We start from the raw sequence: 12,068 nt of genomic DNA on the forward strand, positions 1-12,068 counted from the left end.
GGCGATAGATCTCGCTCTTTTCAGAATTTTGGTCACTTAGCAACCAGTGTTTAAGGATTGCATTTATTTATTCGTATGGAGCTTCCTCCCTTTTTCTCCCCCGTCTCTATTGGGGCGAATTGAGCTCCCTCATGGGGATTAAGTATTTATGGCTGTAGATCCGTGTGTGTTCAGGGGGCCGGTTTGCTTATTTGCGGGATGAAAAACGCCAGATAAACTGGCGGAAAAAAACCTACTGCCTGCGCCCAAGACCGGCTAACTTGGCTGAGGAAGATCCTCAAATTCCTCACGTCTTCGACGGGAATCGAACCTTGGACACTCCTTCCCCAGGCATATGATTGCGAAGCGCACAGCCACTAGGCTAACGGCGCAGACAGGATTGCATTGGGTTAACATTACACTGTTATTGCTGCATTTGATGGACATTATTTTTACCAAATTTCCCTTAAAGCTATCCATTGAACTCTTCCTTAAACTGCAATAAGATAATGGATGATATAATCTAATTCCAGTCAAGATTATAAGCTATACGTCACTTTCGATCAACCAGAGATTATACACTTATTCTTTACGATGAAGAATATGATCTTCCTTGAGATTATGATTCTCATTTGCTGTAAATGGCCTAAATTTTCGTAGAATATGCAGAATTTTCGTCCTTATAAAACCCTGAAGTCCTACCACTGTCCTTGTTTATAGTCAACAACTGATGTATGAAGCAACAAGCGGATTCAAATCTGAATACAGTTGGCGGTCGGTCCAACTTGTACTCGCTACACATAGAACATGGTTGAAAGCCATTTATTATCCCTGCTTAAGACAAGGCTGGACCTGTCAAGAAACAAGATTAATCACGTTGTACTGGGACACATCAACACTTCACTCCCCTACAACTGCCACCGTTGAGGCTGAAGATCACGTATTCGGCATGGCTCGTTTTCTGAGGCCATCTGTACTAACCACAGATTCCTTCTCGTCTTATTACTATTTTTTTTTTTATTTCGTAGTGTCATCGTTGTATGTCACGGCAATGTTAACCTCCGAGAAGCGATGCGAGTAAGGAGTAGACGGTTACACCAGTATTGATCATTTATTTCTACTTGCCATCTGATTATTCATTTGTCAGTTTTGACCTGGCAGAAAAAAGAAAGAAAGAAAAACGCGTTTCAGAAGCTGCAGGTGCACCGGGTTATTTTAAACGAGCAATGGAAGTGTTCTTCACCTTAGTTCGTACTTGCGATAGAAAGATGGGGATAATCGCCTGAACTAGAAAGCATGTCGTACTTTTTATTGTTATTGAATTATAATCCGTAATTTTAATTATATTCCATGACATAATCCCAAATATGGTACTATTGTTTTTAATGCCTAGAATTCAAATAATTCATGGATAATTTGAAAAAGTCAAAACTATATGCTTCCTACATTATCTCCCGATGGGATCCACATGTACACACAACGATGCGATTAGTACTCCTGATAAAATTTATTTGTACTTTATGTTTTTGCCTGGAATGTAGGCCTAATTAAGTGTTATATTCGTTGAATTAATTGTTATATCCAGCGGCTCGTGGTTTGAAATTGTGGGGGTATTGCAACTTTCGAAATATACATACACACTGTAAGTACGGTGTATACGCGTTTGGATAAAATATCAAAATTATGGTAAAAATTAAAAAAAAATTAAACATGGAAAAATATTGTTCATTATCGATAAAATTATACAGTTTGATATAATTCAAAATTATTTAAAAATAAAATCCATTCCTTTAATTGTAATTAAAGGAATGGATTTAAATTTTTGGACATTACAATTAAATCCTTTAATTGTGATGTCCAAATATTTAAAGAGACGGAGTAAACACGATAAGCACTACGAACACTCTACTACTGGCGCAAACTGCGTATAAACAACAGTGGAACTGCGAGACGGACAGTGCCGCATTGCACTAATAGCTCGCATCTCACTATGAAGTGCATATGCTTGCGCGCGTAGCAATATGACACTGTGGTAAACACAGTGCTGCTAGCGTCCTTCGCCCTCCTAAGTGCTACAAGATGGATTTTTATTATTTTTTATACAAAATAAGAGAATTGTATAGGATTGTTGATGATAAAATTAAATATTACAAGCAAATATAAATAAATTAATAAATATATTTATATATCGAGAAAAATTGGGGGTGCTGCAGTTCTGCAGTGCCTATGCATGAGCCTCCCTTGGTTATATCCTTAAATGCAAGCCAAATTGTTATGTTCTGAATGCGGCAATTGACCGAAGAATTTAATGAAGGCTTCTCAACGAACTATACGCAGGGTATTGAAGAGGATTGGTATTGGCATTTGCACGCCTATAAGTAACATAAAAGTTTCTTATTCAGTGGCCAACATGTGTAGTTCATTGAATTGATGTTTAGTAGAATAAGTGACCCCTTATGCGATGTTTTTTTCTCAATGATTCTTCATATGTTATTAGCATTTGAATTTTTCAGTTGAAAAATTTTAAAGCAAATTTTGAATGTTGGCAACGACAATGAATGATTTCAGAACATTGGCTCAGTGCTACTGAACTTGAATACAGCACGATGAAAGTTGCAACATAAGCCGACGAGTTGGTCCCTTTACGTGTAATAACAGAGCTTTAAAAAGAGATCGGACCAATATTATTTTTGTAAATGTCACACATCACGAATCCTGTAAAAATTTCCTGGAAAGAAATAAACAGCGCCATAATATTGTGATAAATAATTTTTGAAGGTGAAATTCTGTTTTTCCCAGTAAGTGGCCTTTCTACTTTAATCAGGAAACCTGCTCCATTATTTATTTATTTATTGCAGTTTTTTTTTTTTTTTGCAAATTAAGCTTAATTAATGATAATCCTCTCAAGTCATTTGCATGTCATTAACAATTATTAATACCAAAGAGACTAGAAAGACTGGTCATAAGGAAGGCCATGCCAAAGTAAGAGTGAGACGAGCTAAAATGACAATGTTTTTTTTTTCCCTGCCCCGACTGAAGATGTGGGAAGATCTTAATTTCTCATCGCCTCGGAATTACGTTCTATCTTGTAAATGCTGATTCTCTTTTGTAATAACTTCCCAAGGTTTATATTGGGGGTTCCGTTTTAAACTGGAATAGGTTTGCACAGGAAAAATTGATTTCCCCGTGCATCAAACAGGCATCAAAGCCTTAATTGATTGTGTCGTAAATCCGAGGATTCTCCTCCCACCAACAAGCTTTGAGTTCAAAGTACTTTTTAGAAAAATTTAGACCGATCTCCTTTACAGCTGCGTTTTTTGAAAGGAATAAAAGTGATTAATGATAATAAAAGTGATAATCCGGAGTGGTTACTTCATTGGTAACGGACATCTGAGACAAGATCGGTGCTCTCATTTGGACTGTAGCAATGCCAAGATCAACAGTCTGAGTCCAATTCATAAAACTTTGGACATAACTAACACAGCTTTTATCCTTCATAGCAGACAAACCAGCTGTTAAACACTCATCAGTTGATAGACACAAGTGACTTGTTTCCATGACCTTAGCTGCCTCAGCAATAATTTTAAATAACCGAAACCAAATCCGAGCTAAAAGAAGTAAAAGACATGCACTCCTCCGAACCTAATTGCAGAGAAGGTTCACTACTGTACGTGACACTCTCTCCCGCATTTTGCAAATGCAGACCTGAGCATTCATCAACATGTCGCTTTGCTCCATGGAACCAGTTTCTATTACTCCAAACAACCTTTGACGTTCGCTAATATTATATGAGATGCGAATGGTCCATGAAAACGATTTGCGGACTACTTGCTGAGAGTGGATGCATTGATACAATCTGAAGTTTTCAGTTGCGTTTGATAGTCATTTACGAGATGCTACTATCATTCTCTTTAGGGTTCTTCAACTTCCCTGTTCAGTAGCCTTCATTGTTTACCGGATAAGTTTTTTACTTGTTCCATCACATCTATGAATTTCTTCAATTTTTTTTCCGGTTTTTCCCGACACATTTTTTACTTCCTCTTGTTTACATTTATTCGCGAAGTTAAGAGGGATTTTCAAACCCTTATAATGAATTTCGAATTGATAATGTGTTATCGGTCACATGGTTATTCCTTTTCTGTTTCTCTAAGAGGCGACTTAAGACGACTGAAATGAAGTACAAAAGACCCTGCTCTTGAGAAATATGCGACTTGAAAAAGGTCTCAATTGTGAACAAACGTTTTCTCATTACAGTTAGCACCAAGACATTTAATCAGATATTTTTCCTGTATTAGTTTAAATAGCTAAAAATTCTCGTAGACGATAAGTCATATAAGTCTAAACAGCTACACACTGACTTGCAACCACATTAAAACAAGGGTAATAAATAGCTATTGTTATTATATACAGTAGCAAACAAATTACTCCGAACACTTACATTTTAAAGAAAAATTTAATTTTGCAAGAAAATAGTCAAACTCCAACTTCACTTAATAATTTATATGTACTCTGTTCCTAACAAGATCATTAATTCGCTTAGGTATGGACTCTACCAAGATAGAACACATTTTTCTTATTTCTGCATCTGGAAACCATACTTTTATAATGGATTGTATTAAGTTATTCTTTGTATCATAATTTAATTTAAATTCTATGGCCCGCAAATTTCCTGTTGGGTTAATGTCAGGAGAGTTACTTGGCCACTGAAGCAATTGGATTTTTGAGGAACTCTTTCACTTTTTTTGAAGTGTGGCATGGAGCGAGATTCTTTGCAAGACGAGTCTTTGTCTTTCTAAATCTGTGGAACCACTCTTTTCTCCAATATTTTTATGTATTGGTCACTTTTCATCGTACCGTCAACAGGCACAAGTGATCTTAGGCCGTCATGTGTAAAACGACCCCAGAACATCTTTTTAGCTGGGTGTTTAGGAGCTTGTTGAAGGTGGTGAACATAGGGTACTCGTACTCCTTGGACAAAGAAATAGCTCTCATCTGAGAAGTGAACCTTCTTTCACTTCTCAACAGTACAACCTTTGTACACTTTTGCCACTGGAGCTTCTTTTTCTGCATAGCTTCGTCAACCGTTGTTTTTTTCTTTTTTGGTCTGTGGGCAGTCCTTCGTCTTTCAACAATCTTCGACGGACTGTCATGTCAGAAACATTAATCCCACTAGCTGCCAAGTCTCTATTTAAGTCTACAGCAGACAATCTTGGATTCATTTTGCTTTCCTTTCTTGCATCTCTCTCTCTCTCTCTCTAAACCTCTTTAAAATCGCATTAACAGTACCCAAACCAACACCACACTCATGGGCAATTTGTCTTTGAGCCATGGATGTGTGCTGAGAAAGGGTACATATTTTTGAACGCTTTCTTGGAGATGCATCCATTTTATAGCTACACAAAATGAATACCACACTATTAACAATGCACAACACTATTCATGAACATCGTAGAGACGATTAAAATACGCAACACTCAACCAAAATAATAATGAACTAAAACAAAAACCAAAAACTTGACGAAAATTCGCTTGTTCGGATTTGCCATTGATATCATATTTTTCGAAATGTAATACACACCGTTGGCATGAGTAGCTTCACTATAAAAGGAATAAAAACTTTTAAGAAGTTCCGTTGTTCTTTCCATATATTTAAATGCTCATTTTTGATTCACAGGTTTGAAGTTTTTTCGAGGTGTTGGTTCTCATTACGAGGCAAAAACCTTTGAATATAGTAGCAACAGTCCATGTTTGTAAGTCATATACTGTTTGTGGGTTTAACATCTGTTGGTATAGAAATCGTAATTGATTAGTGAATGTATCTTCCATCAAAAGACTTAATAAAATCAAAAGAAATTAATTAAAAAAATTAAAAATTCCGCAACGTGTTGCTTGGAGCGGAATCAATATCTACTTGGACAACTAAATACGGAAAATACTAATGGTAAATGGTAATATTAAAGAAACCGTTAACTAAATGATTAACTTCCTTAACAAACAAAGCTTTAAACTTTCTTTTATTCATGCAATGAGCTAACTCTCAGGAGAGGAGATTGCTTATCATTTATATTTATGCAACAGATTACCGCATGTTGCATAAACATGGCCGAGGAAATGAAGTTTCACTGTAGCGTGCTGGAGTATCTTAAATATTCCCTTGACAAATGTTATCTTAAGCTCTGATCACTTTCCTTAGTATTTTCCCCTAATGCAAAGCACATCCCCTTACGGAGATGTGTGATGCTATGCATTAAAGGCAAGGGCCACTACCCAGACCGGTTTCGACCTTTATTAAAGTCTCGTCAGTGGGAGCCAGACCTGAAATACGAAGGTTGAAGTAATGCAGAGCTTATAAATTTTACCTAAACAAGTTGCCACAAGGCCTTATCAGAGTGATCAGAGCTTAATCCACCTTTACCACGAGTTGTCTCAGACTTGAACTACGTTCAGGTGTAAACTTGACTTATTTGTCTGTGTGCGTACTTGGGAAAAAGGATTAAAACCTAGCTTATAAAATTGCTTGGTATTTTTAATATAGTATACCCAAGTTAAAAAACTTTTTACAAATGAAATGATGTTTAGTCGTGTTATAAGAATATTATATGGCCTGTCGAAATGATAAATTATAGCAGGGCTCTGCCACCTCTGAGAACTTATATCAACTATAATCGTCCTTATATGCACTAATAATGAGCATGGTCAGTAAGCATATAATCAGAATCATGGGGAGTTTTTGACTGTTTATTTTTATTACTTTTTTTTTGTAACGTCAGGCAAAATAACATTGCAATAACAGATCAGGGGAACTTGTTGATTTCACAATGACGATTGAGGAGATACTCATACTACAATAATGTTACAACTATCATATTTAAATGCAGTCGTAATTTTTTTTTTTTTTTTTTTTTTACGAAACCTGTTTTATATTGTGGACATTTTTATCGAACGTGACTTTAAGCTTACGATATGATCTACATTGGAAATTGAACTCAAGTTTTATTTTTACTTCTTCTAGGAAAGGAACCCTTAGTTAAATCCAATTGATAAAAATTTCTGTGAAAGATGTCAACTGGTAATTTGATATGTTTTGCAATCCGTATTTTTCTGAACCTTGGCTAGTCAATCTGACAGTTGAGAGGAAGGTTAAGTTAAAACTATATAATTACCTGTCTTATAGACATCGACATTTAAATTCAAAGTTCGTAAACAGCAAAGTGATTCCCCTCAGCTTAAGTTATTAGCAAATACAAAAATATTATTTGGGAAAAATAAATTATCATCTGTGTTAGGGAAAATCGATCAAATAAGAGAAATCAATACCAGTGGCGGCTCGTGGCTTGAAATCGTGGGGGTTCTGCAACTTTCGAAATATACATACACACGGTAAGTACAGTGTATACGTGTTGGGATAAAATATCAAAATTATGGTAAAAATTAAAAAAAAAATTAAACATGAAACAACAGTTTAATATAATTCAAAATTACTTAAAAATAAAATCCATTATCATAACCCCAATAATGTTCTAAAATAAAAATTATAACAAATGTTATGTCTTTAATTGTAATGTCCAAATATTTAAAGAGACGGAGTAAACACGATAAGCACTACGAACACTCTACTACTGGCGCAAACTGCATATAAACAACAGTGGAACTGCGCGACGGACAGTGCCGCATTACGCTAATAGCTCGCATCTCACTATGACGTGCATATGCTTGCGCGCGTAGCAATATGACACTGCGGTAAACACAGTGCTGCTAATGTCCTTCGCCCTCCTACAAGATGGATTGTTATTATTTTTAATACAAAATAAGAGAATTGTATAGAATTGTTGATTATTTATTTAGCATATGATGTACAGGTCTCAGAATAAAACATACAAATTACATAAAACAGCATAAAATCAATTGTAAAAATCATATTAAAAGGGGTACACTAGGTTGAAATGATTAAACATCAAAATTTAAAATCAGGAGTCAGAGCTTAATCCGTAAATCCCGGATCCACTCCAGGGATTCTGGGGTCAGTTTGAAAAAATCCTCTTTAGAACCCGAGAATGAGTAGATAGGGCACTCAAGCACAATGTTCACAAAGACTGAAATCCAGGCACTCTGCCTGGAGGAGTGCAATACAGATAAACGACCAGAACTTCGACTTATGCGAGTCATGGGGAGAGTATTGGTTTCAACATACCTCCAATCTTCAAATTCCCATCTCAAATCCGACATCTCGTCTGGAGGGTTTCAATCTCCCTAGACATGTAGGATTGTTGATGATAAAATTAAATATTACAAGCAAATATAAATAAATTAATAAATATATTTATATATCGAGAAAAATTGAGGGGTGCTGCAGTTCCGCAGTGCCTATGCGCGAGCCGCCCGTGATCAGTACATTATAATTTAGAGTGCGTTTTATGTTTAATATTTATAGTGTTTGGAATAGCGACAGTTATCTAATGATAGTATTTGACTACAATAATGCGATGGAAAAGACGAATAAATAAAGGTCTATAAAAATAGGAGCATTTATTTGTTGTTGTTGTTTATATTTACTGCGTTGATCTTTCCACTGAAACAGTAGGTTCTGCGTGTGCGTACACATGTTATGTGGTCAAGAGCGAAATAGGCGATCTTTAGTAGTTCAGTGGCGAGATGATCATCACAATGGTCTGCATTCAAGCTTAAGTAACATTGTTGTGGGCCATGCTAATGGCCAAATAATGACCAAACACAGTTTTGGATTATTATGCTAGTTACTTATAGGCTCATAATCTGCGTGCTGTCTCCTATTACAATATACTTTAAGAAATGTTTCTTATTCAAATGCCATCAAAATATTCTTTGAATGGCAGCCGTTGTGGCTTTCTTCCTGTTAAGTCCACATTTATTAAATTAATTGACAAAGTGTTTTGTTAAATAATTTCCCTGTAAAGTGATTAATGATGATTTGGACTAATTGCTTTAATCTGATTTCGTTTTTGGTCCTAATTTCCTGCAAGTTCAAAATTATATTAGACTTACATTAAAATGTGGATTGCGTGTTGGATGTAAAAATATGTTATATTGCATTATGGAATGCTTAAAAACATCAAAATTGATCGATCTCAATTGTAGCATCGAGATTCAGCATGGATTCTAAGGGTTTAAGATTCTAGAAAACTGTCAAGAGGTCTCGTTGAAATTAATTTACACATGGTAATAGAACATGAAAATAATTTTTAAATTTTCTGCCATCTTTCATTGTCAATACAAGGACAGGAAAAAGAAGGGAAAAAAAAGAAGGTTAATTCCACGTATTGGACGTCTTCCAAAACCCCATCATGAATTTATCACCATAAATTCTCAATACCGAGTAGATATATGCAGTTTCATACGATACTATCATCACGTTTATTTAAATTTGTTCCTTGTTTTGATCACGTTTTTCATAATGATCTGATATCTTAATTTCTGTATTAAAAACCATAACTAAAGGAAGATGGTGCTGTGAACTGAACGAAAACTGTAAGAATGATTTGTTCTTCGGATTAGTGGAATGGATTAATTTCGATTGGTTTTTCCCAAGCTGTGTTTTGTTCCTAATGCTTCTCTTCTGCAAATTCATGCTAGATTTTTTAAAAATGCTTCCATTTTATTTTAAGCTCTCTCTCTCTCTCTCTCTCTCTCTCTGTGTGTGTGTGTGTGTGTGTTTTCAACATTGGGAAAGCATCAGTGCTTCTCATGCTATATCGAAGAAATAGCTGTGCAGTATCGCTATGGAAATAAAGATGAATTGTACTGAATGCTCTTTTTTATGTTTTATACCAAAAAAGATTGCTGAACTGCTAACACACAACACTAAGAACATTTCTAGTCATTGTATAACACAATAATATCGGCAGCAGCATTATAAATCAAACTGAAGTAAGCTTTTCTTCTTCTTCTTCTTCTTATTAAGAGAGAGATCTCCAGGGAGTCAGAGATTCATCGAGAGCGGCTACATACTACACGCACCAGCTATAATACTTGTTCTTGAATTCATTCACATTGCTTGCACTCACAACATCCAATGGCAATCCATTCCAATCACGCACCACCCTCTGAGAGAAAAATCTAGTCCTCACCCTCTTCTTAGCGACACTTATTCTTAGTTTCTGAGGATGTCCTTTCCCCGCCCTCCACAAAGTAAAAAATCCCATCAACTGAAATCCTTTCAGGGACAGGATTTCAGTTGAGGACTCTTTCACAAGTTTATGTCTCAATCATATCACCCCTCTTTCTCCTATTTGCTAGTGTCTGCGGTCTACAAATTCTCAATCTGTCTTCATAATCAGTATTCTACAATCCTGATATCATTTTTACCACTCTCCTTTGTACTCTCTCCAATATATCAGAATCACATCGGAGACCAGATCTGCTCACAATAGTCCAAGTGAGGTCTCATCAAGTCCTTGTAAATAGGCTAAATGACATGTTATCTTTACATGTGAACGTTCGTTTCAGCATTGCAATTTTCTTTTTTGTTTTATTTGCAATCTTTGCCACACGGCCCCTGAACTTCAACTTTCTATCTACTAACACTCCAAGATCCCTGGATTCATCAAATTGTTCAAGCATAATTCCCACCAAATATCTCAGCACATCAAAGTGCATGAGTTTACTAACATTGAACTGACACCCATTTTCCCATGCCCACAATTCCAGCCTATTCGAATCATTCTGCAAGTACTGCATATCAGCAGCATTCCGGATTACCCTACCTATCATTGCATCATCAGCAAATAACTGTATGTCGCTTGTCAAATCCTTCCCGATATCATTAATGTATATAAATTGAATAACAGCACTGATCCTTGAGGCACACCACTGGTTACCTTGAATATTGCAGATTTACATTCCCCATATATGACTTTTGGATATCTGTCAATCAGCCATCCTCTTATCCATGCTAATATTGTATAGCCCAAACCTATTCTCATTCCCATTCTATTTCGTTATTGACTACGCAGCCTGTACCTAGACTACTCTCACGCTTCACTTGAAGATGAGAATAAATCGTATTTTTGCCATGGAAACATGTCACTTCCATCTTGGTGGAAGAGTTTTTTTTTTTTTTTCATAAATCTATCCTGCGGAATCTTCCCTGTTCTGACTCATATTAAACAGCCTGGTCAAAGGAACAACCAGTTTAACTGAACACTCGTTTAGCACACTTGCTGGTATCCCATCAGTCCCTATTGCTGAATTCTTATTCAGTTTTTGCAACAGCTCCGACACTTGCTCTTTATAGACCTGAGTTTCGTTATCCAGTGAAGAGGTAGCAGCGAACACAATGTTACACACGTGTTTTGCATCGGTTACTCTCACACCATCAATAGAGTTATTCTTTCAAATTCATTCTTTCTTTTACTTGCAGCATAACGATAGAATTCTTTTGGGTTATCTTTAACTTTCAGAGCCTTTTTTTTTTCCGTACTCAAACTTAATTTTCTGTACAACACTTGTGACTTTTCTGACCTACTACTTATGCTTACATATTTGAAACTTAATTAAATATTAAATGCAACAGTAATATTTATTTTATAACATTAATAATTTATTATTTGCTAAAGTGATTATTTGTTCGTGTTATGAAATGACATACTTTCGATAAGTCTAAATATTTTTAACTAAAAAATGCATTTTACATCACACACACGAACGCACACTATCCGTATAGAAAGGCCGAGAAGCGATACCTCGAGGAGACCGAAGTTGTACCATGCCAGCCAACCAAGGCAAAGATAGAGGCATGTCGCCACCTTCCAAAAATCAGTTTAATATCCTGTAGCTCATATCAGATATTAAGTTGATAAGAACAGATACTACATTCTTCTCTTAGCCAAACGTAGCGAAGAGTGTAGTATCTGTTCTTATTAGTTAAATATCTTATATGGGTCCACTCCAGGAAAACTGCTTCTAGGAAGAGAGCGAAGTTCCTGTAGCTTACTCCACCTTCTCCCCGAGTTGCCCCAATAAATATCATATATAATTTATAATGATATTAATAATAATAAAGAAACAGGCGAACCAATTTTTATTTATTTATAAAGGGCATACAATAAACAAAA

At 35.8% G+C, this 12,068-nt stretch overlaps 1 pseudogene; it reads right to left on the reverse strand.

The window, feature by feature from the left end:
- Positions 1 to 11,686: 11,686 nt before the first annotated feature.
- On the reverse strand, positions 11,687 to 11,861 carry LOC150092776 (U2 spliceosomal RNA; annotated as a pseudogene).
- Positions 11,862 to 12,068: the final 207 nt, after the last annotated feature.

Source organism: Typopeltis vanoorti, chromosome 25 (assembly GCF_054136105.1).
Source record: "Typopeltis vanoorti isolate ZY-2024b chromosome 25, IOZ_Tvanoo_1.0, whole genome shotgun sequence".
Classification (NCBI taxonomy): Eukaryota; Metazoa; Arthropoda; class Arachnida; order Uropygi; family Thelyphonidae; genus Typopeltis; species Typopeltis vanoorti.